Source organism: Rhamphochromis sp. 'chilingali' (genome assembly GCF_963969265.1).
Source record: "Rhamphochromis sp. 'chilingali' genome assembly, chromosome: 18".
NCBI lineage: Eukaryota > Metazoa > Chordata > Actinopteri > Cichliformes > Cichlidae > Rhamphochromis > Rhamphochromis sp. 'chilingali'.
Genome location: NC_137945.1, coordinates 17,825,745 through 17,853,453, shown reverse-complemented (window position 1 = coordinate 17,853,453; position 27,709 = coordinate 17,825,745). Strand labels below are relative to the sequence as shown.

Sequence of the window (27,709 nt, the reverse complement as noted above, 5' to 3'; positions counted from 1 at the left end):
AAGCTACCAAAATGGTCGTGAGGGAATGTACGAATAAGTAAAAAAACCTGAGGGACAAATGTGTTTGCCTCTGGAAAGGAAAAAACTGACCACAAAAAAGAGCCGGGACCCAGGAGGCAAAAAAGCCCCCAAACATGAAACATCGGAACAAGGCCACACAGTATTTAACACGTAAACACATACAAGCACAAATGTAAGCAATGACATCGGCCCCTTACATTAGTCTCCACAAAACTCCCCGGGGAATTCTATACCAGAGGTAAGTGGCCAGCGTGGTTTATTAAGAAGGCTACCGAGCGGCAAGGCTTGCATTTGAAAGTATTTGTTGCTACTGAATTGGTCAGAGGAGCAGATAAACTAACAGTACTCCAGTGTTCATTTGTGCAATATTGTTGGGAGATGGGATGCTGTGTAAAATGAAAAAAGACAAGGACTTGCTTATTTTAGCAAGAAAATACCAAACTACATCATTCACGTAAATAAATCAGCATGGCTAATTATTAAGCTAAATTGACGTGGCTGCACTCAACAACAACATTTGCAGTATTTTCTGTTTCATTATGAGTCAAATAAATGTTACGATTTTTTAAGCAGCACAATTCCAACACCCTGCAAGAATAAGACAACACCTCCTGTTCAAAACGAAAACGATTTGTCTCATTTTTCTTCTGCTCAAATAAAGAAAGTGATTGAAAAAGAGCATCTGAGATGTTCTCACTTAATGCATAAAGTTTAAAATCAGTAAATACTATTTTTGTTTAGATTTTCTACAGCTTCCTAACAATTTCTTATAAAAAAAAAAAAAGAGTTTCGATGTCACATGTAATAAAAATTCTACAAAGGCTCTGATAATTCTTGTTGGCTATAAAGCCATGGAAGTTAGCACAGGTCAATTTTTAACATCAGTCATACAGTACAGGGAGTGCAGAATTATTAGGCAAGTTGTATTTTTGAGGAATAATTTTATTATTGAACAACAACCATGTTCTCAATGAACCCAAAAAACTCATTAATATCAAAGCTGAATGTTTTTGGAAGTAGTTTTTAGTTTTTTAGTTTTAGCTATTTTAGGGGGATATCTGTGTGTGCAGGTGACTATTACTGTGCATAATTATTAGGCAACTTAACAAAAAACAAATATATACCCATTTCAATTATTTATTTTTACCAGTGAAACCAATATAACATCTCCACATTCACAAATATACATTTCTGACATTCAAAAACAAAACAAAAACAAATCAGCGACCAATATAGCCACCTTTCTTTGCAAGGACACTCAAAAGCCTGCCATCCATGGATTCTGTCAGTGTTTTGATCTGTTCACCATCAACATTGCGTGCAGCAACAACCACAGCCTCCCAGACACTGTTCAGAGAGGTGTACTGTTTTCCCTCCTTGTAAATCTCACATTTGATGATGGACCACAGGTTCTCAATAGGGTTCAGATCAGGTGAACAAGGAGGCCATGTCATTAGTTTTTCTTCTTTTATACCCTTTCTTGCCAGCCACGCTGTGGAGTACTTGGACGCGTGTGATGGAGCATTGTCCTGCATGAAAATCATGTTTTTCTTGAAGGATGCAGACTTCTTCCTGTACCACTGCTTGAAGAAGGTGTCTTCCAGAAACTGGCAGTAGGACTGGGAGTTGAGCTTGACTCCATCCTCAACCCGAAAAGGCCCCACAAGCTCATCTTTGATGATACCAGCCCAAACCAGTACTCCACCTCCACCTTGCTGGCGTCTGAGTCGGACTGGAGCTCTCTGCCCTTTACCAATCCAGCCACGGGCCCATCCATCTGGCCCATCAAGACTCACTCTCATTTCATCAGTCCATAAAACCTTAGAAAAACCAGTCTTGAGATATTTCTTGGCCCAGTCTTGACGTTTCAGCTTGTGTGTCTTGTTCAGTGGTGGTCGTCTTTCAGCCTTTCTTACCTTGGCCATGTCTCTGAATATTGCACACCTTGTGCTTTTGGGCACTCCAGTGATGTTGCAGCTCTGAAATATGGCCAAACTGGTGGCAAGTGGCATCTTGGCAGCTGCACGCTTGACTTTTCTCAGTTCATGGGCAGTTATTTTGCGCCTTGGTTTTTCCACACGCTTCTTGCGACCCTGTTGACTGTCTTGAATGAAACGCTTGATTGTTCGATGATCACGCTTCAGAAGCTTTGCAATTTTGAGACTGCTGCATCCCTCTGCATGATATCTCACTATTTTTGACTTTTCTGAGCCTGTCAAGTCCTTCTTTTGACCCATTTTGCCAAAGGAAAGGACGTTGCCTAATAATTATGCACACCTGATATAGGGTGTTGATGTCATTAGACCACACCCCTTATCATTACAGAGATGCACATCACCTAATATGCTTAATTGGTAGTAGGCTTTCGAGCCTATACAGCTTGGAGTAAGACAACATGCATGAAGAGGATGATGTGGACAAAATACTCATTTGCCTAATAATTCTGCACTCCCTGTATAGAGAAATTTGTTTGGATGCAAACGTTCTATTTCACTGCATGTAGCAGATAAAAAAAAGGCTGTTCCTGCAAACATCAAAGGTGACACCTATTCTTCCAAACCCATTGTAAATTAAGCTAACAAGCAGCGCTGCAGACAACAAGAATCCACACACTGACGCATTATGAACTCATTTACAGGAACCTGACTGAGTGTGATGGTGATGGGACTAAGAGGTCTTTTCATAATAGCACCCATTAACAGGTTTCAATCAAATGCCACATATGCCATCTCCTCTCTGGCAGATGTTTACATGACATAACATGTAATAGGTCACAATCAAACACACTGTTATGTTTGGATAATCTAATCTTCAGGTTAGAACATGACAGATTAGTTCAGAGTAGCTCATTCATTTTCATTCACGGAGACAAGTCGTTTCCAAAAACAACTCTTCTTATACTGTGCGGTCAGGCAATGATCAATTAGATTTCCATACAAATTTCCATCCATTTTCTTAGTATTGGTATTAATAAAAATTTAAAAAATACCTACTAACTACTGCATACGAGTTCTGAATTAACACCTCCCAAAGTATTTCTTTGTAATAAGGGAAATGACTTGGCTCTTACAAGCTACCCTCAATTAATCCCTAAATCATATTCTTATTCTTCTATTTAGTATGTAAAGTATTTTATGTACAGAGTTAAGAAAAACAATAAAATTCACTGACAGTGCAGAGGGAACAGCAGAAATTTCACAGACCACCCACAAAGCTTTTTTTTTTTTCTGTAAGTAGGATTAGGACCTTTCAAGGGCTTCTGAAAAGCAAGAAAACAGATAGCAAGACAAATCAATACTATCACAGTTCTGATCTGGTAAACCACAGGATGACGGAAATGTATTTGGGATGGCCTTAAGGTTCGGTAAGTGGCTGGGAACCAGTGCTGTAAACCATGAGATACAGAGAAGAGATACTGATCAATCTCCCTGGGTCAAAGTAAGATGAAAGCTAAGACAATGGTTATCATGTACTCACCAGGTTTCACAGGCAAAGCCCAAGGGACTTTTGACAATGAATTAATGTTAACTAACTATTAATGTCAACTATTTAATTAACTTTTTTTTCTTTTGTGTTTTTAAGCAAGTGAAAAAAAGTAGCTCAGGCATGTAAAGTTTATAGAATTATAATGATTTCAATTACACAAGTTTAAAACTTCATGCAAAAATGAAATTATTGCATTTTTGCCACATTCTCAGTCCCATATTTTGTCCTGTCCTCTTGGAAATCCATCTAACATAATACATCTTTCATACAGTGCCATTTATTATGAAATAATCCAAGAGCATAACATGCTGTTGCAAAGCTCACCTTTGCAACTTTTTATCATCCTGGTGTAGATCATGCATCAGTCTGACATTGAAACTCACACACCAGCATTTTCATGTTTTGGTACTTTCCCTCTAATAAAACATCCAACTCTCGCTTCTTGTTCATGTTATAAGTTTGGCTTTGGCTCTTAATTCAAAGCTGGCTTTAAAACGTAAGTTATTTCACTAACTTGTATAACTAGGCTATTCAAATTATTAGTAAGTGTCCAAAACTTTAAAACAAGCTCATCTAATTTGCTGATATTAACAGAACGTAACCCAGACGATCACAGTTCACTGAAGAGAGGGCTTGCAGTTTTGCACAAGAACTAGATGTCTGTTCAAAGAGTATTTCTGCTCACTGAGCCCAACCTGAATTTGAACCCTTTTGCTGGAACTGTCAATGGGACATGGATATTTTTGACTCTCAGCAAAGAATGCTTTTGACCATAAAGAGATTAATCAGCGATAAAGGAAAAAATGTATTGGTAAAGCATATTGTTGACCTCTAGAGAGAGTTCCTCTGTAGCCACAAATAAACAGTTTCCACACCACTAAACAATAATGCATTCAACAAATAATCATTTCCCCTCATACCCCTGTGCTCCGCAGACTCCAAACAGTCTCTTGGGTCAGAAAAAAATTTGTTTGTTTACACTGATATTCCCTCTGTGTTAACTTCTAAAAACCGGGACTCATGAAAGACCCAGAGAAAGGAGTAACCGTTGTTATAATGCTCAGCTTCTTCGTGTCATTGAGGCGCTTTTGGAAGTCTCATCCTCACAGAGTGGTGCTCCATTTCCGGAAGCCTGACTTACTAATCCTCTCAGGCGAAAAGGTGAAAGGAAAGACCAAGGAGAAAGGGAGAAAGCGGTACGTGGGAAGGAAGGGCCCATGTATGCTACAACATTCAAAATGCCTGGTTGAAAATAATCCCATAAAGCATGCCGCCAGCGGCCTGTTGAGAGGAAGAATTAGGATTTGCGTTAGCCAGATAGGCTGTTCAATTATCCCCTCAGAGGCCTTAACTGGCCCCAGGCCACAATAAGGACAGAATTTTCATTTGTCAGCAGAACGGGGCAAGAACGAGGCAGATCGGGTTAGAGCATACTGTAGTGCAACACAACAGCACTGCGAATGATATGATACGCTGAAACCATCAAACTAACTGCAATGAGCAAGAAAAAATGCCTGATGAAGAAGCAAACTGACAAGCCAGGAAACATCCACTGCAGCACTGCTGTCCACATGGCAAACTTGGTAAACATGCTATCTGAATCAGAATACAAACTATGTTTTCTGGGGGCCACTAAGATTTAAAACAAAAACAAAAAAAACAAAAAAACAAAAAAAACACAGGGTTGTGGCTGTGGCTTTTAACAGGGTGTTTGTTGGGTTCCTGAGAAAGGGGAAGGCTCTGTGTGATTTGTGATTCGCACGCGGGTGGGAAGAGAAGCCTTTTAATCTGTGCCCCTGGACTCCGCTTCCCCTCACTAGGGGAAAATCAGTAAGATGAACGGCTCAACCACTGGGATGTTTATGACCCGCTGCAGGGCCACACAGCGTAAGAGATCATTTGTAAGAGAATAGGTACAACAGCGGGTGCCCTCCCCTTTACTAAGCTGCCCTTTCTTTTATACTCCCTGGTCCTCTCCTCATATACCCTGTACCCATTTATTGTTCTACACCACCTTTCTCCTTTTAAGATTAACTTAAACATTTTTAATATATCAGTTCAGAGCTCCATCCTTGGTTTATAAAGAATGTATACTTCACAACAAGAGCCAGCTTTCAGAAAAGAAGCCCCAAAGAAGCTAGGTCTCAAACAGGTGCAAATTCCAGTGATGCCTGCGTGCACTTGGACACTATTGTGCCTCTTTAAAACTGGGCCAAGCCACTCACTGAAGGTGATGGCCAGCAGAGATGTCTGACAGCTAGACCTGCTTTCTTGCAGGCAAAAGCATTTATTTTTACTGTGATGGTATGCATAAGTAAGGTAGACAAAGTGCAGCATGAACAATTAATATTTGTATTTATTATAACTTCTTATACTTATATTTTAAATTTAACGAAAAAGTAAATTGTGACACGGGCACAGGGTTTTCCATTTTATGCTCATCTTGCAGACTGTGGAGTCTGGAGGGGAAAAAAATGCACCAGACGGCCCTACCAAAGGAGAATTCAGAGGAGTCTGGAACTGTGTGGGTGGGTGAGCACTCATTTGAAGAAAACTCCCAATAATCCAATTAAGCACATAATTTCCTTTAGTACACAGGAACTGAATCGACTGTCAGAAAGCAGCAGAGTCAGAAAAAGTGAAAAGTTAAAAGGCTACGGATAGAGGAACGGGTAAGAAAAGACTTCTCTGTGTACTGTTCAGCTGCTGCACCGAACAAAACGCAAACAAAGCTTTAGAAAAAGAGGCTTTAGATCTCTGCAAACATGGTGGGGCCTCCCGTGCTCCACTTTGTAACTGTCCTGCTTGGCTGACGATCAGCTTCCTTGCCCGGGACTAGTTTTTATCCCTTGACCAAGAGCCAAGTTGTCTTTCACAGTATGTGTGAGTGCGAGTGCACGCGTGCTTGAATATGCATGAGAAGAGTGAAGGGGCTCCTTCACTGCGCAGCGTTCTATAGCTGGCCTCATATTCACATAGAGAGAGAACAATGACAAGATGAAGAATAATAAGAGAACGGAAATCTTCATTTGTCGGACAAAGAAACTTGGACCACATATCATCGTTAATTCTCTGATTCCCGTTACAGATCTCTGATTATGTGAATATTCTTGCAAAAATAACGTGGAAATGACTGAGTGAATGCACTTCATCAAAGAGAAACAGAAGCTATAAAGGAATTCTGAACATCTTTCTTGCAAGTGATCATCTTCCCTCTTGGGGCAAGGAATCTCACACTAGCCAGAAAAGGAGAAAATGGGCATAGCAGGTCTTTGAGCTACAATTTTAACCTCTTCAAATTGTTTTCTACATATCTGTTGGGTTAGATCATTTAAAACATACACAGATCAAAGTTTGCACAAATCGAAATCTAAAATCTCATCTGAAGTTTACATTTTACTTAAAAAAAAAAAAAAAAGATCTCAAGTAAGTTTTTTAACTTTAAGTCAGCCTTTATTTATATACGACGACTGCAGACTTTGTTTTGACAGTGACAGTTGTCCAGCCTTTGAATAAAGACAGGAAGGAAGGAGCAAATGAAAAATGAGAAAAGTACGAAGGAAGGTAAAAGAAAAGGGAAACCGGCTCAGTCTCTCTAAGACAAGCTTAAACTGTGAAAAGGGGTGCTCGGCTTTCTTTTTCAAGCTTTCATATCCTAAAAAGATCCCCACTTAATTCCCCGTTCTTCATTTCCTGTCCAGATGGCCAAGGTATCTAGAGTGCAAATGTAGCTGAATCACTGAAGACTTTCACGAGTGAGTTGGTGCAGGAATAATGTCGGTTAGAGGCATTTGCCTGGTTTCTTATACATCACTTAAACTATTTTTTCAAAAATAATAATTAAAAAAAATCCTGAACTCAATGAGGGTCCGCTTGAGCTCCCGAAAAACTGGAAAAATAACATCCTCCGTTATATGGTAATAGTGTTAGACATACGGAAACCACACACATTAGAAAGAAAGGGGTTAACATGAAGGCTTTATGGGCCCCTTGCCAAATACTGTACTACACTTGAGCTCATGGTGAAATCAAAACATCTGCTTACAGCATTAAAACAGTCATAAATATTATAGCCTATAGCTTAGAAAAACATGCTTTAGGGATTAAAAAAATACAAACCTTGCAGCTGTGGAGAAGTTTTTAGCACTTGTCTGCACAGGTACGTTTAGAAAATGACAGGATATAAGATGGTTTAAAGCTAGCAATAAAGACAAGTATTCTAATTTAATACTTTGAATCTTTATTTTTTTTAAATGCAAGAAACAACTAACAAAATAACAAGATCTGTGAAAAAATGTTATTGGTCATCGTCATGCTTTTTAGTGTCGCCTAAAACAGATAGCTGTCAGGCCAAGCGGGGCTTAGCGAGAGGACAGCCTTAAACAACCGAGGTGTAGCCCAGGTAAAGTGGGATTGCGGGCTGCTAAAAAGATCAAGCCTTTTAAAGCCTTTTGCAAGCAGACATATTCCAGCCAAATGCTGCAAGCTAACTGACAAATCAGGTTAAATCATTCTGTTTTGGGAAGCTGTCTAAATCCCATTACGGAGAAACAGTAACTCAGCTCAACCACAAATATGCAGAGTCAAAAAGTGTGACAGAAATTGCCTATAAAGTGCGCTCTCTGCACTTTCCACAACACATTGAGTTTGCCATATGAACCCCACGTTCTTGGCATCTTTGCTTATGCCATTACACAATAGTGTTCCATGTCAAACGGCAAGCTGGTCCTCTCAGGTCACCAGCCAAACAGAAATCACAACCTCAAGTTTAATATCCAAGTCAAAGAAAACTAGGCTTCTGGCCCCGCAAAAGTAGAAATCTAGATCAACAGGAAGTCAAATGGCTTTCACTTGAATGTCTTTTCTACCGCTGTTAGGACATCATAAATATATCCCAGAATATAAAACACCTAAAACTGGGCCCTTTTGCACTGCATCTGACTGACAAGACCGCTGTGGTCCAAATTATTCACAGGCACACACAGCAGGCAAATAGAGCACTTGGCTGAGATGTGTGTGTGGTGCCAGTGAGCTGTACACAAGCCAAACTTTTGGAGTCAATTGTCAAGGGCATGCAAGTCTTAGCCATGAAAGCCATCTGGAAAGGGGCAGAAATGCCACTATTTACAGCTATAAATAGAACAAATAAGACCCACAATCAGTGATAATCCCCAAACAATGCAGCGGCTTTGTGGTATTACTTAATGTTCCACATCAAGACTTGGACAATATGTTTTGTTTCACCTAACCGTCACATTGTTGCTTTCAGGCCAACTGACATCGAGTACATTTTATGTAGTCAGAGTGTTGGGTCGGCCACGTGACCTTTGACCTGAGTCGGGAGAGTCCGAGAGGAAGGCCACGACACTTTAGTTATGGATTCTCACTTAATCCCTTCATCTGAAAGAGTCCTCTTCAGCACAAATGAGGTGGAGACACATGCAGCAGGCGGATAAACTGCAGTCGCAATGTAGCTGATGAAGTCAACAAGGGCCCAGTTTATCATTTCATTTAAGTAGTTTCTTAAAATCTATATAAAGAATTTAATTTTGATCAGTGGTTTTAAATTTATACTCAATTGTATTAAAAAAGGGAACCAAATGTAATCTATTCTTCACCTCCATCTGGGTGCTGAAAAGCTAACTTGGCACCCCCTCTACCTCCAAGATCTAGTTCTGCATAGACAAACACATGAAGCGCTGCACTTCGGAAGCCGATTCTTTTTACCAAATAGCGTTTCCCCAATGGCATTGTGTTTGCTCCTTCTTCCTTGACATGGGGGCAATTTATTAAAATGTATGAGACTTTATCCTACTGTGTTCAAACAGAGCCAAGATGGGCTTGCCTAAACCTCTCACACACTCTCACTTAGACTCACACACGGAGACACAAGGGAGAGTCAGCTTCTGTCTCTGTCTATAAGTAGGAGCTGCAAATATCCATGCTGGAAGTGTGTTTGAGATGAAATGGCACACGGCGAGCCAAAACTGGCCTTTAACAAGAACAAGAACAAAGAAACCAAGCCGCAAAGCTACAAAAACAGAACTGCCAAAACCAAAGGACTTTGTGTATTTAAGGTAACCATCGATTTTTATTTGCGAGCGCTTTATTCTCTCTCAGTTTTTGTTTAATTACAAAACCATCTCATATTTCTTCCACTTTCAAGCACTCAAACACAGTTCAAGACTGCCCTTACTCTGTTCCCATTACTGGAGCACACAGTGAGGCTGCACGCAAAAACTTTAGGGAAAATGTGGTTATTTGCTAAAAAAAAAAAAAAGTTTACTCCCCAAGGGTGGCAAATATACTCAGAGTTGATGCAAAACATATTCAAGAATTAAAGCCCCACTTCCTCCTAATGTTGGAAAAGGGTAAGCAGCAACACAAAAGAGCCTCATCAATGGGTTAAAAAGATCAGACGTTTGCGCAAATGTGTTGCAAAGCCAATCAAAAGCAGGCTCCCCCCAATATCAGCATCAGCTCTGGGCTCAGTTTTAAACACATACCACTCATTATTGGCAAGTTTGTTCTGGCCATCCACTGGATAGGAGACGATTATCAGATATCACCCCTCAGTGCTGCTTCATCCTAACCCTAAGGCAACCCTTTCCTCAAACAATAAAGGTGCTATAAAGTTATCTGTTACATATCACAGACCTGTACGCTGTCCTGGGAAGAGAGTATTTACTGATAACAGTGCAATCTTTGTCATTTTTATAGCAGACATGTTATTGTTATAAAACACTTTTTTACTGAGAAATTTTAGACATCAGATATGAAGCTTTCTGAGAAACCCTAAACATATGTTTTCATATCAGCCTCCCTGGCTAGCTGGTGTTTTGTGGATAAAGGGAAGCTCAGGTTAAGCTCAGACTGCAGATAAATCAACCTCTACGCACACTGCTCTCTAACTCTTTTCTTGTTTTCCGGGAACTCCTAGTTTCCCTGAGCCCAGCAGAGCCGCAAGCTGTCGTTTTGAAACAAAACTAAATCTTCTCCACCACTGGTCTAGAAAAACAGCCTGGCGAAAGAACAACACTAAATAATGACAATCTATAGAGCAAACCACAAAAAAGGCCATATTTATTTTTAAAAACATGTGCAGTTGCACTGTACACAGCCCCAGTCCCAGGATACATAGATGGAAGATTTCAGACAGACGGGAAACACCAAAGAAATCATTTTTCATTGATGGTTATATAAAGCATATGCAACCGCACAATGGTTTCTGTATGCATGGCTTGTGACTCTGCAGCCTTTTCATGGAGATACACACAGAGGACTCTATGCATTGATCTCTATAGGTAAAGGTGATATCATCCGCTATTGAGGACTGAGGTGCCAGCACATGCACAGAAACACTCTTCGGACAGCTGCATTGTTATGCAAAAGGACAATAAATGCCACTAGCTACCTACTTATTAATACAAATGCAAACCTCAACCTCACACCTCATATAGTTTAGAATCTTTTACTTCTATTTTACATGTTAAATTTTAGGAGAAAAAAACATTTTCTCGATCTGAAGTCGCATAGAAAAGTTGTTACAGACCCTACATCTGCAGTGCAGTTAGTGGTCAACTAGATAACCATTATGTTGTGAAAATTAGAGACATGCAGGTCAAACAAAAGGGGCACACTACTAAACACATAAAATGCTCAGGATCATTTATCATAATTTTCATATATATAACATTATATTCTCTTTAAATGTATGATCTTGTTTAGTTTGTGTGTCTCTGCATGGCATCTGTGATCTTAGCGGGGGTCGAGGACCAATGTGGCATTGATTGTTTGCAACTCTAAGCCTTCCTGGTAAGCCATCTCCGTCGCCCATGATCCTTTCCAATGAAAAGCAGACTTGCCCAGGCTTCCATTGCAGTGTAACAGCTCTAAGTGATTTTGTTCTTAACCCCAGAGCTTGTTTTGAAACCTCCAGGGGGTATTGAAAAATGAATTGCGAGTGTTGCGGAAACTTTGCCCTCCTCCCTTCCACTGCCACGGTTAAGAGAACAGATAGTCCGTGATGGGGAAGTGCATCTCACTTAGCTAAATTGACCGTGTCTCATCCCTCAGTACCTACTGTTCCAGTGGAGTAAATGAGTTTCACCAGGTGCAACGTAGGATCTTTAGAGTCCCAAGAATTTTCCGAACTTGTCCACACCCCTGCATTCATCCTATTGAAGTGCAGCTTGGTTAGACACGCCTGAATGGCTTTGGTCAACACCTCACCATTACCAAACCTTGCTTGAGTTGTGCAGCAGTATTTCTGATGAGTCATTCAATATAGCTCTGGCACAAATCTTCACAACACACAATTTCACTATATAAGGTGTCACTTTTTTTTTTAAGAATTTGGATGGAGGGCAAATTGTCCAGATGGCCCTAACTCAGCAGTAGCCATATTACCTTTCAAAATGCCGTCTCAGTCCCGAGTTACCATTTACCTGCGGCAGCAGGGCACTTCCCTTTTGATTTCTGCACAGTTGCTCTGATCTGTCAAGCAGAAAAATAACCAGAGGCTACTTCAAAGGCCAGGTTTCCTCGCAGTGGCTGCGTCCTAAATGCTACTGGCTTCATGCAAGGAGCCAGAGCTAAAAGGCGTCTTTATATGAAAATTGGTTTCATTAAGATCACTGGAATCCTTTGAGGATCAGCGCAAAAAAAGAAAACACATGTTGACAAGCACAAACGTCTGCACCTTCTTATAAACATGAGCCCCCACTACTCTACACAATGCGTTTAGGGTAGTTTCCCCTCGTCAATTTACTAAGACGGTACACTACTCATAAAGCAAATGTTAAAAAAAAGTTTGAGACAGTTTCTAAACAACAAGACCCTGTTCTCACACCGGTAAGACACATTTATAGTCTCCATGTTGCTGAAAGCATGCCCTGTACTCTAACATTTTATCTTAATAAGAGGTGTTTTATAGCTTCCAGAGGGAGGCTAAGAGGAAAAAGGATCTACTTATGTTTTTAAAAAGCTAAGGTACATATGTTGCACTTATGGAAAAAAAAAAACACTAATAATCCTGTTTGAATCACCAATACTCCTTGCAGAGTAACTCAAAGCCTCATATATAAAAAAAATGTCAGTACCAACCACATAAAAAGTCAAACTGGGTGAAAAAAAGTCTGACAATAAGATATTTACGTCAGACAGAAGGGTCAAATTCACTAACAGACAGGATAAAAAAGATCAAAGGCGCAGATTCTAAAGATTTAGACAGACTCAACGGTCCTTAATTTTTGGGGCTAATTTCAAGACACTTAAGCTGGAATGTGAAACTGAGTCAGCTGCTTATTCACACCCTTCAGGATGGCCTGAAAAGCTTTCCAGCTGTAGCTTGGCTGCAGAAATATGTCCAAATCCTGTCAAGTCAACTGATATCCAAGCATGGAAATTATTAGACATCATACACGAGGAGACGGGAGAACTCCAAGAGGGAGGCATTTTATCCAGGCTCAGGACCTGTTGTGCTTGTTCTCTTCCAAGGTTACAAAGGTGGGTAACCCAGTCCATCAAGCAGTTCCTTATCTGGCTGTTGATCAAACCCCTGGGAGTGTGCTGTAATTTCTTCACACCGACTTTGACACAGAGGGTTTTGGTGTGGTTTGGTCCTACCATTAAACGCAGTGCAAGGTCTATTCACCTATACATTATACAGGACTGAGATTAAAAAAAAAATGTCAGCATTGAATGGAAAATGAGGTGTTTCTTAACACCACACGGGGTCTTGGGTGAATTGACTGCTATCAAATTCAAGCTCTTTTCCACGTTAGATGCTTTGTCATCAAAAGCACACAGGGAGGATTTCAGCTCTCAGCTGTAGGTCTTGTATATAATAAGTTACAGTTAGGCTACCACAGCTCACTGAGCTCCTTGCGGCTTTGCTTTCAGAAGAAGTGAAGACATTAAAGTCATCTGTTTCTGGATGCATTTTGGAGGATGGTTGAGTTATGAGTTTGGCTCGTGTTACCTGGCTGTGCTGGAGCTGACCTGAGCGGGACCTACAGATTAAGGAACCATCTGGGAGCTGCAACCTGAGCCCAGGAGAGGAGGAACAGGAGGGCCTGGCCAGGATGTTGTTTTTCCTTATTTACAATAATGCATGGTGCATACACACACATAGAAATTAGCCACAACGTCATGTTTAAGACCAATTTAACCCAAAATGCCTTTTAAAAGACCAAAGCCAACCAAAGTGATAGTTGGTATCCACAATTCCTTCAACTCCACACATACACCACAGAGCTGTGCGTGTAATGCAAATCTAATTAGCTCCAGTGATCGTCACAAAGACTCAATGATATGAGACAGACAGATTAAAGTCAAATGGTGGCTGAAATAATTTCATTTGACTCAATTTATTTAAAAAAGAAATCACTTAATATTCCTTTATTCTACTCTACTTTTATTACAGCTTCTGCTTAGTGGATTCAGCTTTATTTATTAGTTTTTCCATTTACACATTAAAACCTAAACATCAAATATATTTCAAGAGAAACATTAAAGAAGCACCAAAAAGAAACAAAAGACAACTAAATACTACGAAACTACTTTTTCTACAACGTCAAAAAAATATTCCGACAATGAAGCTGGCTGGCCAAAAGTCATTTCACGTGTTATATGTTCATGCCAAAATCCAGGATATACAATTTCATCATAAACAACGTGTTGTCTGTCTTTCATTACTTCAGTTTTGCCTTAACACTGCAAAGAACAGTGGCTGGAGACCAAGGACAACCACGATTACTTCGAACGTGTGCAGTGAAATTGTGATTGCTTTTGAAATAGTTGCTTCAGGGACCAAGTCTGCAACCAAGATCACAAAACGTAGTTGAATGATCATCGTACTTAACTACTTCAGCATATGCTAAATCATTAATAACAACTGAAACTTTTGGAACATCACAGGATATCTTCTTACTCTCCAAAAAAAGTAGATATCCCGAGAGTAAAAAAAAACTTTTTCTTATTCTCAGAAAAAAAAAAAAACCTCTACCAGTGAGGCAGCTCTTCATCAAAGCAAGAAACCATAATGTCTAAGCTTAGCAATTAGAATATTTGGGTCAGTGACATTGAAAGCTGCAGTAAGATTCAAGAACACAACCCCAGCTACTTTCCTTTCATGTATGAACCACTGATCCATCATGTGTACTGAAGCAGTGTTAGCAGAATGCCATAGTGTGTAAGCTTGCTGTGCTCATGTAAACAGATCATTAATGCTAAAATAATTTATCTGACTGTCCTCACAGGTGACTTCCTCACCACATGGAGTATCCCAATAGATGTAGAGTCAGAATCAGTAAAACCTGCTTATACATTTCTAGATTATACATTTCTTTCCAAAGCTCTGGAAAGGAAAGCAAAGAAGCTGCAATCTAAAACATTTTTATTCCAAGTTTTAGATTTATATACCAGAAGATGTTTTATCTGAAAAGTGACTCTATAGTGTGCTGGTTTTACACATTCACCTAACAAGCAAAAGATCCACAAAGCCCTTTGTGGTTGCGTCGGGAAGTGCATCAGCATAAAAACATAAAATACGTTTCAAACGCCCAAAGCTGCCCACTGTGCCCCGCCCCCTTTAGAAGCAGCTGAAATGAGCTTTGTTTGATCCTATAAAGACAGAAACATCTTTCTTGCCCTTAAGACAACCCCTGAGGAAGTTGAATTAAAGCAAAAGTATACCATTGTCCAAAAGAGGATTTGTTTCTTAGCAATTCATTTCCTATTTGGAGAGGTACTCTACATACACCAAAAGGACCTACACCAAGGTAGATTTTTCAGTGAAGCAATTCAATTTTGATATTTCCCACCAGTATAATAAATCCTCTACCTCATTTATTCAAATTATATTTCAGAGGTCACCGCAAGTAGGAAAATCTTCAGCTTTGTAAAGAATCCTGGTTTCGCATTTAAGAGCATTTGCTGCAGTTCATAACAGTATGGCTAGATGTGAAATACAGTAGGCATGATGTTACATTTTCTGGCCCTTTGATCCTTAAAGACAGAGTACATCTGCTGATCATTTTGCTAATATATTATCCTCTATACAGTTATGGAAAATGAGAACCAAATGCTGTCTAACTGTATTTAGGGAGAGGCCAATTCATCTTTAAGGGACCAGGTCACATGTTATTAACTGCTGCCCCTTAACCTTCAATATGACTACACAATCTCAGGATCGGGTTAGGTGATGTTGATCATGCTCTTCAGAAGTTCAGAAGCTCCTTTCTAAATGTTCCATGTGATTCTCAAAAGGCTCATTTAGGTCTTTGTGGTGGCAACACTAATCAGTGTGTTACACACAGGAACCTGCCAGAGCTCGAGAGAAAGGCCTGGTTTCCATCTGAGAAAGCAATAATGGCTCCTAATGCCATCAGGACTCTTTCGCTGTCAGAAAACACACAGTGATAGGTCCATTTATGGCAATTATGCTCATTTTTAAATGAGCCTTTTAGGTCTCAGTTAAAAGGCCCATTCTCCACAACAAATGCCAAAGCAAGTAATGATTAAAGATCATATGTACAAAAATGACTTCTTTTTTTTTTAGATGCCTTGATTTTCCTGCGTTCAGTCAACAGACTGACTTAAATTTCTTTTAGCTGATTAGGATAATCATCTAAGCCCCCTGAATAGGCCTAGACTAGTTAAGATTATGAGTGAAAGAACAGATGCTGCACTTAGAATTTTACTATTCATAAATTACAATGTTCAATCCAATCCAACCTTACTTTTATGCCTTAGTTTTTAAATTGCCTGTCCCACAACTTAAAGACATTTAGATTATAATTTTACAGTCAGAGGTAACAACTGAAATGACCACTGGTAATAATTAAAATGGGGTTTTAGTACTCCTTAATTTTGACTTGAATGAAATTTTTGGGTGCGAGGTGTCACACTTGGAACAAGTGGGACAACTTTAAGCTTTAAGAGGGAATCATGACGCTGGTCAATTTGCCATCAACCCCACAGGCCACTGCACTTTTAAAATATCATTCACACCATTACAATAGAATGGTGTGAATGATACAACACAATACAATACGATTAAGACTCCTAAAACCAGGTGACATTTTTCAGAGTGCAAATTGTAGCCTCAGTTTCCTGTTCTTGGTGTGGTCTTCTGCTGCTGCATCCCATCTGATTCAAGGCTTGACATGTTGTGCATCCAGAGATGCTCTTCTGCATACCTCGGTTGTAATGAATGGTTATTTGAATTACTATCAACTCAAAGTAGTCTGGTTATTCTCTTCTGACATCAACAAGGCATCTTCAACCAGAAAACTGATGCTTGATGATTTTTTCTCTTTTCCAGGCAATTCTCTGTAAACCCTAGAGATTTCTGTGTGGGAAAATTCCCAGTAGATCAGCAGTTTCTGAACTTTGAAGAACAGGCCATCTACAACAACCATGTCACCTTTGAAGTCACTAAGTCACCCCCCCAATTCTGATGCTCAGTTTGAACTTTAGCAGGCCATCTTGCCTTAATGCAATAAGATGCTGCCATGTGATGTGCAGTTAGCTATTAGCTAATCAATTATATCCAATGAACTGGATTCTGGGTGTATACTGAAACTATACTATATTTGACCTGTAAGTCTTGCTTAATCTTTAGAATCATTTAAGAATTAACAGTAGTTCTACGACATTTTGAGGACATTACGTCATGCGCATAACCTCATAACCTAAAGCATAACCACACTGAAAACCAGTCTAAAAGTTCTTTTGAAAAATCACCGACATACTTACCAGCTCTACACCACTGCACGCTCTCACAATGAGGCTCACATCAAGAATCTGCCCACCCATTAGCTGTGCCTACAAGGCACACAACCCACCAGAAAAACAACCATGGACTCCATCTTCCCTGTAAAGCCCCAGTTCTGCTGACAGCTGTGATAAGCACAGGCCTCACAGCTGTTGCACTTAACAAGTTCACCCAAAACACGAAATCAGGATACCATCTGCTACTTATGTCTTTTCAACATCATTAATCAAACTCCCTATTGCCTCATTGATGGAGTAGAAGATATTGTTTCCATCACATCACTGGGAGCACAGAAGCACACACTGTTTTATATATGAAGCAGTTGATCTTTATGGGGTGAGGATTTTGCATTCTCATAAATGAAAGCATAAATCAGTAAGTCAAGAACTTTCAAAGTAATGGCATTTACACTCATTTGGCAGTACACACTTAAATTCATAAGGCACTGAATGAAGCGCAAACATTTCTAACATCAATCGTTAAACAAAACTTCAACTGACTATTTCGTCAATATAAAGACAGAGCGAGTTCTTAATATATGATAGTCTTTATTTTTCAGCAAGGCAAAAAAAATGATTTACTCCCCTACTTCCTGCTCTGTGGAGTTTGATTGTACCCACTAAAATCTATGGCAGATACACAATCACCACAGGGCCATTACAAAACACCACTAATGGATACCAAAATCGCAAGTAATGACTGTCAGTTGTTGACACACGCTGTGCCATCCCATAAACCTCAGACGCCCAACAGGGGGTTCTTTGCAGAATTTAATAACAAAGGAATGTTTTCTGTTGAAAGATAATTTACCCTCACTTTTGACACGTTGTGACATCATAGCTAGTTTGGAGCATTTCAAACCTCACACCTGTCCAAATACACCATTTGTGACATTTTATGATATGGCCATATCGAAAACGCTAATGAGCAAAGACAGAAATTTGAAGAAAACTACCACCAGAATGTTCTAGTGAAAGAATTTGCATTATTCCAACCTTTACCGGAGGGTTGGATATGGACCACCAACATATAAGCGTGGGACATATTTTTCTCCCTTGTACAGAAGGCTGGATGTCACAAACAATAAATCAAAAAACAAAACCCAAAAAACAAACACACACACACGCAAAATCTTGGCCTCGACCGACTTCTTTGACAATATCCTCAAAAGCAAATGACGTGTGACCACCCAGCAATTCTTCTACGGTAGGCCAGAAAGTGAATGCAACAGCAAAATCTTCTTCAGAGATTTTGTTTTGATGGGGTTGTTTTTTGGCACATCACAGTTCAATGTTTGAATTCACAGAGCTAGAAAAACTTTCTACTCTTTACAGTCCATTTCCAAGTCCAGACTTGCTGTCAGGGTTACCGCTAATATAGCAAACAAAGTATCTAACAGTGAACCTAAATTAAATGTAACAGTTACCTTTGTTCTCTAGACATTTCTGCATTAATGACAATATATCTGAAAACCTATGTACCAAAATTCTCTCACTTTCCAGTTATGTCCATGTTATGGCCTAATGGTGTGTTCATAAGAACTTTCCCAGTCAGGAACTACAAGTTTCCAAGACAACCTTGTTCTACAAGTTGCTGACCCCATAAGTTAGGAAGTGTCTATGTAATATTATTCAAGGACATGAAGAAAGGCAGTACTGTTAACAAAAACAGGGTCCTTATTTGCACATAACTGGAAGCTGGCAAAGGTCTACCATCTCCTCTGATTAATATCCGTGTTGTCCAGCCACTGAATCGATGGTCTTGTTTACCAGCTCACAAGCTCACAATGGATTTAGCTGAGAGGGATACCAGCTGGGATCCACATGACACATGGATTTCTTACTCATGTGTCATGTAATATGATATAGGGCTCTGAAAATGAATTTGCCAACTTTCTGATTTCTTGTTTTTCTCACATATTTGTCACATTTAGATTCAGATAATCAAACAATTTTTTAATATTACACAAAGACAACCAGAGTAAATAACAAAATATAGTCTTTAAATATGATTTTGCCCAGGACCATCACACTACCACCACCATGTTTAACTGTTGGTTTGATGTTCTTTTCCTGTGTTAGTTTTATGGCAGATGAAATGGGACTTAAACCTTTGAAAAGGTTCAACTCTTGGGTTTTTTTGGTCAGAAGTGGTTTTCTCCTTGGAACTCCCATGGGTTAGCCATTTTTGCTCAGACTCTTTCTTATTGTTGAATCAAGAACTCTGACCTTAACTGAGGCCAGTAGTTCTTCTGTTCTTTTGAGACCTCCTGGATGAGTCGTCGATGAGCTCTTGGAGGATTCTGGTAGGCTACCCATTCCTGCGAAGGGTCAGCAGTGTCCCATTTGCGTATATTGGCTCTCACTGTGGTTCACTGGAGTCTCAAAGTCTTAGAAATGGCTTTGTAACCATTTCCAGACTGACAGATGTCACTTACTTTGTTTCTGTTCTTGAGTTTCATAAAATTATGGCATATGGATATGTTGCTTTTGAGATCTTTTAGCCTATTTCACTTCGTCAGACAGGCTCTATTTAAGTGATTTCTTTGGTTCAAAGGGTCTGGCAGTAATCAGTCATGGGTGTGGACAGTGAAATTGAAGTCAGCTCTCCAAAGAATGTGGTTACTCACAGTTAATTCATGATTTAACAAGAGGGGTCATTTCCCCCCCTTTTACACATGGCCAGGTAGGTTTGGATAAGTGTTTTTAATAGATTAAATCATAATTTAAAAACGTAACACTAAAACTGGATCCAAAACATTTAAGTGTAACAAAAATTAACAAAAAATAAAAATCAGGAAGGGGTAAATATTTTTTCACAGCATTGTATCTTTCTGCAGGTGATACAACTTTGTTTCTGAACTTTAGAAAATATATATTTTTTATGTGATCTTTTCTGGTAGCCCTTGAATAAAAGTTAAAAATACATCTGACCTGTGAGATTTTTAATTTTGCCTTTCTTGGAACCATCTCAAAGCTTTTAGCTGCATCTAGCTGACACAGCCACTGAAGCAGACAGTTTACAGTCACAAAAGGACTTTATTAGAAGACAATATACTTGACTTGCAGCAACTTGAGGCCCTAAATATCGTTTCACAAGAGCTGCTGGACCACATCACAGCTACAGAGGGAGTGAACACAGGACTTAAATTTATCAGGTGGTCAGAAACATAACTCCTGTGGGATGCTTATGGCATTCGATGCTGGTGAAGCCACTTGTGTTATATGTTACCCAACTTTGCACTGTAAATTGAGTTGTCGCTGCTGTCCATATGAATCTGTTTTAGGGCCTTACTGTTCACTTGGGAGACAAAAAGGACTTCGCTGCAGATTTAACTTGAGAATTGAATTGTCAAGTTGAACTTTTTTAGCATTTCATATTTTATTTATTATTTAATTACAGTATAAACAACAACAAGGCAAAAAAAAAGAGCATGTATGGACTTTGACTTGACCGGGGGCTCAGAGGATGGCATGTACCATTAAATGAAACATCTGTGATGGGAGGTTCCTATTAGATAAACTCAATGACCTACTCTTCTATGTCCTCCCCATCCTCAGAAATAAGCAGCTATATGAACCTGCATTAGCACCTACACAACATATACATCTGTCATCATCTGTGCATTAGTCCTTATCTATTACCAGAAGACTTTGTTCAGAATTCCCAACTGAGAAACCAATCCAGCTAAACTCACTCAGAAGAACTTTGAGCAGACTTTTGACACTGCTAAAGTAATGCCCTTGAGATCCTTTGTGGCTGTCCTGCCTCAAGCTGATTTATGAGAGTGCCAACTTTTAACAGCAGTTTTGCTGTGCTATTGCAACTGAGCCTTTAAAAATCTGAGCCAGGCTTGACAATAAATGCAGGAATGAAATTTCAACACAGACACAAACATTACTATAAGGTGCAGGGAGTTCATTTCTATGCATTTGTCTATTTACAGTGTGAGATGCATGCAAGCTGATGCATAAATGTTATAATTAGATGAATTGCCAAACATTTCAGTACTAGCACATTCTTTTAAAGGTTTCAATATGCAGGCTTATTGGTATATTAGTATTATATATATTATATTAGTAGACTCATACAAAAGTCATCATTTTTGACCCACTAAAAAATTGGGATGGTCCATTAATCTGCAAAGACCCTACCCTCAGTTATTTATATTATTTTCATACTTTTTTGCTGTGGTGTTTTAAAACTGCAACATTTTGGCTGTGGGCGTATACCCAACAGGATGTTATAATTAGTAATACAGGACCCTGTTGCAGGGTTACGCTAATGTGGGGGTGGCACGTTTATTTGCACTTTAATAATTTCATCATTATCAGAAAAAAAGATGTCTAATGTCACTGCTTTTCTCTTGCTAGGGCGGGTCCTTTGCTCGTCATTTACTCACTGAGCTGAGGCCCAGGTTTGAATCTATACCTTTAAAAACAGACATGAATCTACTGAGTATCCAGATAGGAAAAGAACCAGCTCTCTGGGACAAGGTTTGATCAGACAAACACCAATCCCTGGGAAGTAGGAGGATAGTAGCAGACAGATGGCAAACTAAAAAACTGTGTTAAGAACAACATCAATGAAAAACACCTGTCATTGCGTGTTTAAAACAAGACCACAACTGAAGAACAAAGTCCTGTGATGGGAGTACTTCTCAGATCTGTGGTGTAAACTGAAAACTACTCCACTACCATTAGCCATCTGAAAAGATCATTTTCCCTTGTTCCCACTCTCAGAATTTACTGCTTCTATGACAACGTGCTCTCTGTTTACTAAGCTTCTCAGAAACATCTGGTTGCACCGCCCATCAACTAAGGGCAGTGGATTTACTCCATTATGTATTCCTGCAACCAATCCATGATGGCAGATTCTTTTCTGTAATACAGACAATTATCAAAAGTGAAGTAAAAGAGAAGATAACATCCCCATCCCTGGGGGTTTCTAAAACACACTGTCTATAAAACATTATTTGCTAAATTAGTCCACTAATTGAAGATCATGTAGTCACTTGATACAAAGATACAAAAGTTAAATGGGTATAATGCTGGAAAAATTATTTTGCTGCCAACAAAACTACCGAGCTTAATGGCTCAGCTTCTTTAAAGTGTAATAAGGACTGGACATTAATGCTTGTCCACTTGTCATGGACAATGGAATTTTTGTAGGACATGTAAACGAGAGATGGACTTTATGAAAAACAAATACACATCTTAACATCAATCAAATCATTCCACAGAACAGTAAATGTTCACAGTTTAAGCATTTTACCTTTGGAGATCAGATCAGGCAATCAGGCATTTATCAATCGCTCAAATCAGAACATTATGTTCTGGATCATTATAGTCAGTTCCTGTATTCATTTTGACCAAAAATACACCAAGAACCATGACAATCTGACAAACAGAAATGGAAATTAAACACACCTGTTGATATGTATACACATTAATATGGCAATTATCCCATGTATAATTCCTGACTAAGAGAGAACAGACGCTGGGCCTCATGCTTGGAAATGTTTATTTTTGTGGCCTTAGGGTACAAAAAGGTTAAAGGGCTGCCTGTCTTAAGATGTGCAGATTTAAGAGTGTGATGAAGTGAGATAAAAGAAAGCAATGAGAGCGATGGACAGACTGGAGAAGTAGGTGGGACTGTGGCACAATAGGAAACAGAAAAAGCCTCAATTTTCTTATGTAAAAGTAATTAAACAGCATTTGTATTTAGCTCAAGGATGGCAGTCTATCATTAATATCTGTTACACTGTAATGGATCACTGTTGCTGTGGGCCAATTACCCTTGAGTAGAAGAAATAAAGACATCCAACTATGAACACTCAGAGGACGATATAACATGATTTTATGTGAATAAAATTACTAATGATTAATACCGTAAGCAGGTTTTGGGCATATAATGAGCTTTTATCTAGCTAACAGACTTGTGCTGTCAGTCTGTCAGTTGGGTGATCTTGACTTGATCAAGAGAAAACTATCTGTTAACGTTGAGACACTTAGCGAGCACATTGTCCAACACTAACTTTTAGCTATTGGATGGATTGCCATGAAGATGTTTCCTGTAGCCACCCAGGATGAGTCCTAAAACATTCCCTGTCCCAGTGACTTCCTTTTGTCCTAGCACCACTACTTCTGGATACTCACTCTCAACCATTTTTTAACTGACCAAAGCTTTCCTCCTTCCTTCTGTTAGCTTTCCGCTAATCCTTTCTGCCCTTTGCCATCCTTCCAGATGTTCACTGCTGTCACTGGTGCTTCGTAAATCCCACATCATGTCAAAAATGACTCAGTGTCCTCTGTTGCATCTCTTTTGCTAACCCCTCCATCCTCCCAGCCACCAAATCTGACTTCAACTGTCCCACCCATAGGTATCCCTGTATGAGGACTTGCTGAGGCAGCATGTTTTCCTTAGGAAATGACTCATAAATTATGAGAGCTCCCAGGCTGGCTGTGAAAGAGCCAGACAAGCATACACAAAGGTCCCTGATTAGTAAAGCTGGGAGAAAGGCCAGACAAGTCAAAGCTGGAGGACCCATTTAGGAGCGTCCCTGACTTGAAAGAAGAAAGGAAAACATTTTGATCACATTGCACCGGCTGGGTCATATTAAGAGCTATTTTAGAGGGATACCTGAGATACAAGAACGAGTCAAGCATCTCATAAGGACTGCTTAATATTTTCCTTTGTTGAAAGGAGATTTTAAAAAGATTTTTAGAAGGTCAGTTTACATACAAAAGTTTATTTACATTATGTCACATAAGAGTCCCAGTAGCCTTAGGCTTCCGAAAGCTAAGAGTTTCAGATGTCCTATGGTTGCACTTCATAAAAAGGATAATGTTGCAAGTAGTGGTGAAATGCATACTAGAATAATAAATCGTTTGATTAAGAGAAAATAAGTGAAAAACGGTTTCAGATGACAACAATAGATTTGATATTAGCAGCTTTCTAAATGAGAACACTCATTTACTCTGCCTTTTAAATATATGTGTACTGAAAAATGTCTTTTGGCTGTTAGATGCTACAAATATTAATCTTTAAAACAAAACTCCTCCAGGAACTTTATATTAATTAGTCAGCATTTTATAGAGCAAATAGTTAATGGAAAGCTAAGATGCAAAACCTTTGGCATGGTGGGGGATATATATTTACAAATTACTTTAAACTGAAATGGAAACATATCTGCAAATAACTGGACTCTTATTTGTATAGTGCCTTTTCTAATCTATTTGAGCAATCAAGCCACTTTCTTACTACATATTCAAAAAAGCATATTTTTATATAAAGAGGATTTAAACCTAACATTTACACACTAGCATTAGATGCAATTCAGCCATCAGCATTTTCCCCAAGGATAGTGGAACATGCATGCTAGAGGAGGAACCACTGATCAAACTACTGACCTTCTGATTAGTCGACAATCTACTTCATCTCTTGAGCCACAGATCAATCTATTCTAGTTAGTAATTGCAGGGTATTACCATCTTGTCTCTAAGGCACAATACAGAGAGATTAAGCCTTCCATTGTCTAACCTTCATAAAAGCCTTCAAACAAATCATTTCTAAACTGTTATTTTTATTTTTCATTTTACCCACAAGCAAATATCCCAGTTTTCAACTTGGAAAGCACCTTATTTTAAAGTGCTGGATTTTTTGTTTCATTTGACATTTAAGTGAAATTGCACAGGGGTATACTCGCCTTTGTCGTACACTGTATATTCAGAAGATGAATACCAGAAACCCTATATATAAAGTTGTAAAAACAAAGTCTGCAGATGAATTATAACAGCACTTGGGCTCTGGATTTTTTTCACTGTTATAAAATAGGCTTTCCATTGAGGAAAACCAGGATCATGTGCTGGTGCTTATCTACAGTTAGAGTTCATCCTCAGCCAAGTTTATTAACTTATGAAAGCATAAAATTCTGGGGAACAGCAAATTTATATGAAAGACTAACTGGATATTTTTGTTTGTAGAGTCTGTAAACAGGGGCGGATTTCAGAAAAGGAATGCTTTGTTCAGTCCTGAGCTATCCTTTGTACAGAATGACAGGATAAATCAAGTCACATGAATGCACACAAGTATACCTCTTTTGAACTTGGTGTACTTTGAGCACGCACCCAATATTTAATGAATTTCAGGTCGAGAACATTCCCCTCCTTCACATCTTTTCTGTCTGTATCTAAACGTTCTTTTTCACAGGACTCTATACAGAACTTTGCACTCTTACTGGTTCCATATGAATTACGAGGTAAGCAGCAACCAGATTAACCGATCATCAACAAGCATGACCACCTCTGTAAAAGCAGTTTTGGTACTTCTCTCTACAAAGAACAGGGCAGCATGTCTTAGGTTTGCAAAGTTGCATCTGTACAAACCACAAGAACAATATCCTCTGGACCAAAGGGAATATGTCTGGCTGTAATGTACGGCACCACATTTGGTGGAAACCAAGAACAGAATATCAACACAAACACTTCATACCAACTGTCAAATACGGTGGTGGAGGGGTGATGATTTGGGCTTGTTTGGCAGCCATAGGACTTAGTCACCTTGCAGTCACTGAGCTGAACATGAATTCCTAAATGTGAGGCCGCCGCTAAAGCGTGGCTAAAACTAGGTCGTGCAACAGAAAAATGATCCCACATCAGCAAATCTGCAACAAGAAAAGTGTTTCAGTGGCCAAGTCAAAGTCCAGACCTCAACTCAACTGACATGATGTGAAAGACTGATAAAGTCATGCAAACCTTAATTTATTGCTGCTTAAGGTGGCTCTACAAGCCACTGAATCATGAGGGTGTACTTAGTTTTTCACAGGACTTCATAGAGTCTTTCTTTTTCACGTCTATAAAGGTGAGATAATCGAGGTGCTGCCTATGTTGCTGTTGTAAAAAAAAAAAAAAGGACCACAAATAGGTACTCCCATAATACATCTTATCGGCAGGTCATTATGACTAATCACACAATGAAGGATGTTAGCACTATAAACTAAACTTGTCTACATTAGCACAAATAGCAGTTTTGTGAAACTGTGGCTGCTGAGAATACTCAGGTATTTTCCACATTCTCACCTACAGCTTTTTACCACTTGAGCTAATTAAAACAGTTTATAGGTCTACAGACAAAGTATGTAGTTGTGAATGGATAAACATGATGAACACATAAAACACAGAAAGAACCTTTGCTATGCCTCAAACATATGAACAACAGCCATCTATAATCTCTAACTTAGCAGACAGTCTAGGTCAATAACATAGTATAAAAGACTCAACACCTAACAAAAACAACCCTTGAATGCTTACCAAATGCCCTGCAATTTTCCACTCACATTTCCACTACAAGAGACAAGGGATTTCAGTTGTGAGAGGAGTTTGGGTTTATGGGCACTCCCTGAGGATGCATAGGAGCATAACAGTTTACTTTAGCACATTCTCTGGGGGTTAACTTCAAAAATACTGTTCAGACAGACATAAATCCAATGAGTGCATTGTAAAGTACCAAAAAACAAATAACACATTTAACACAGGGTATGCAAGTGCCACACATGAGTGGGTCAATCAACCCAACAGGATGCCATCCATCTTTATGCCCAAGCTTTACAGAGAATAAAGGCATGCTCACTTAAACATTCCTGGTTGTTCAACGAGGTATTCAGGACTTCAAGTCAAGCATGTTTCTCACACTATTAAATTTTCCAAGAATGTCCTTCAGAGCAGACGGCAATAAAGAGAGATGCGGAAAAGTGTGGCCCTTAAGACAGAGCTATATTCAGTCTGATTTTCAGAGAAGCCAGGTGACGTCTAGCTTTTTGAGACTAATTCCCTTAAAGCTGGAAACAGCAGAGGATCTGTTAGCGCTGTGACAGGGATATGATTCTGTATAAAACATGGAGGAGAACAGGAAATTCCCGGAGAAAGTCTTGAGACGACCATTGTCTCACAGTCAGTGAACTGGAGAGCATCTGTGCCTCACCTACCCCTAACCTCTCCAAGCCAGGTCAAACTCAAAGACAACAGGCTGCCAAATTAGCATTTTATAGCTGTGGGTTGTAAAGGAGGTGCAGCAGAGAACAAGGTAGGAGGAGGAGAAGATGGTGGGAAAGAGGAAGCAAGGGCTTTGAAAAAATACAGTAATGACAGGAACTGTCATTCACACTGTTGTAAAGCTCACTGTAAATTAAATAAATGGATAATAAAGGAAAAACTGTTCACAGAGGAAGTAGAATCTGGTTAGTTAAGGGTCAAGGTCAGTAATTTTTAACAGCATATGAAAGCCATATCCTTAAGAAATAGGATGGGTTAAGTTGTCAATATGTATGGAGGAGGTCAGGAGAGAGTATGACCGTGATCCCAAACCCACTGCCAGTGCATTGCTATCATCATAGATTGGTCTCCCCAGAGCCCAGACCTCAAC

At 39.3% G+C, this 27,709-nt stretch overlaps 1 protein-coding gene across 1 annotated transcript in view; it reads right to left on the bottom strand.

Annotated features, from left to right (window-relative positions):
- cUnh8orf34 (chromosome Un C8orf34 homolog) overlaps positions 1-27,709 on the bottom strand; it is a 120,408-nt gene that overhangs the window by 3,038 nt on the left and 89,661 nt on the right. The window lies entirely within an intron of this gene.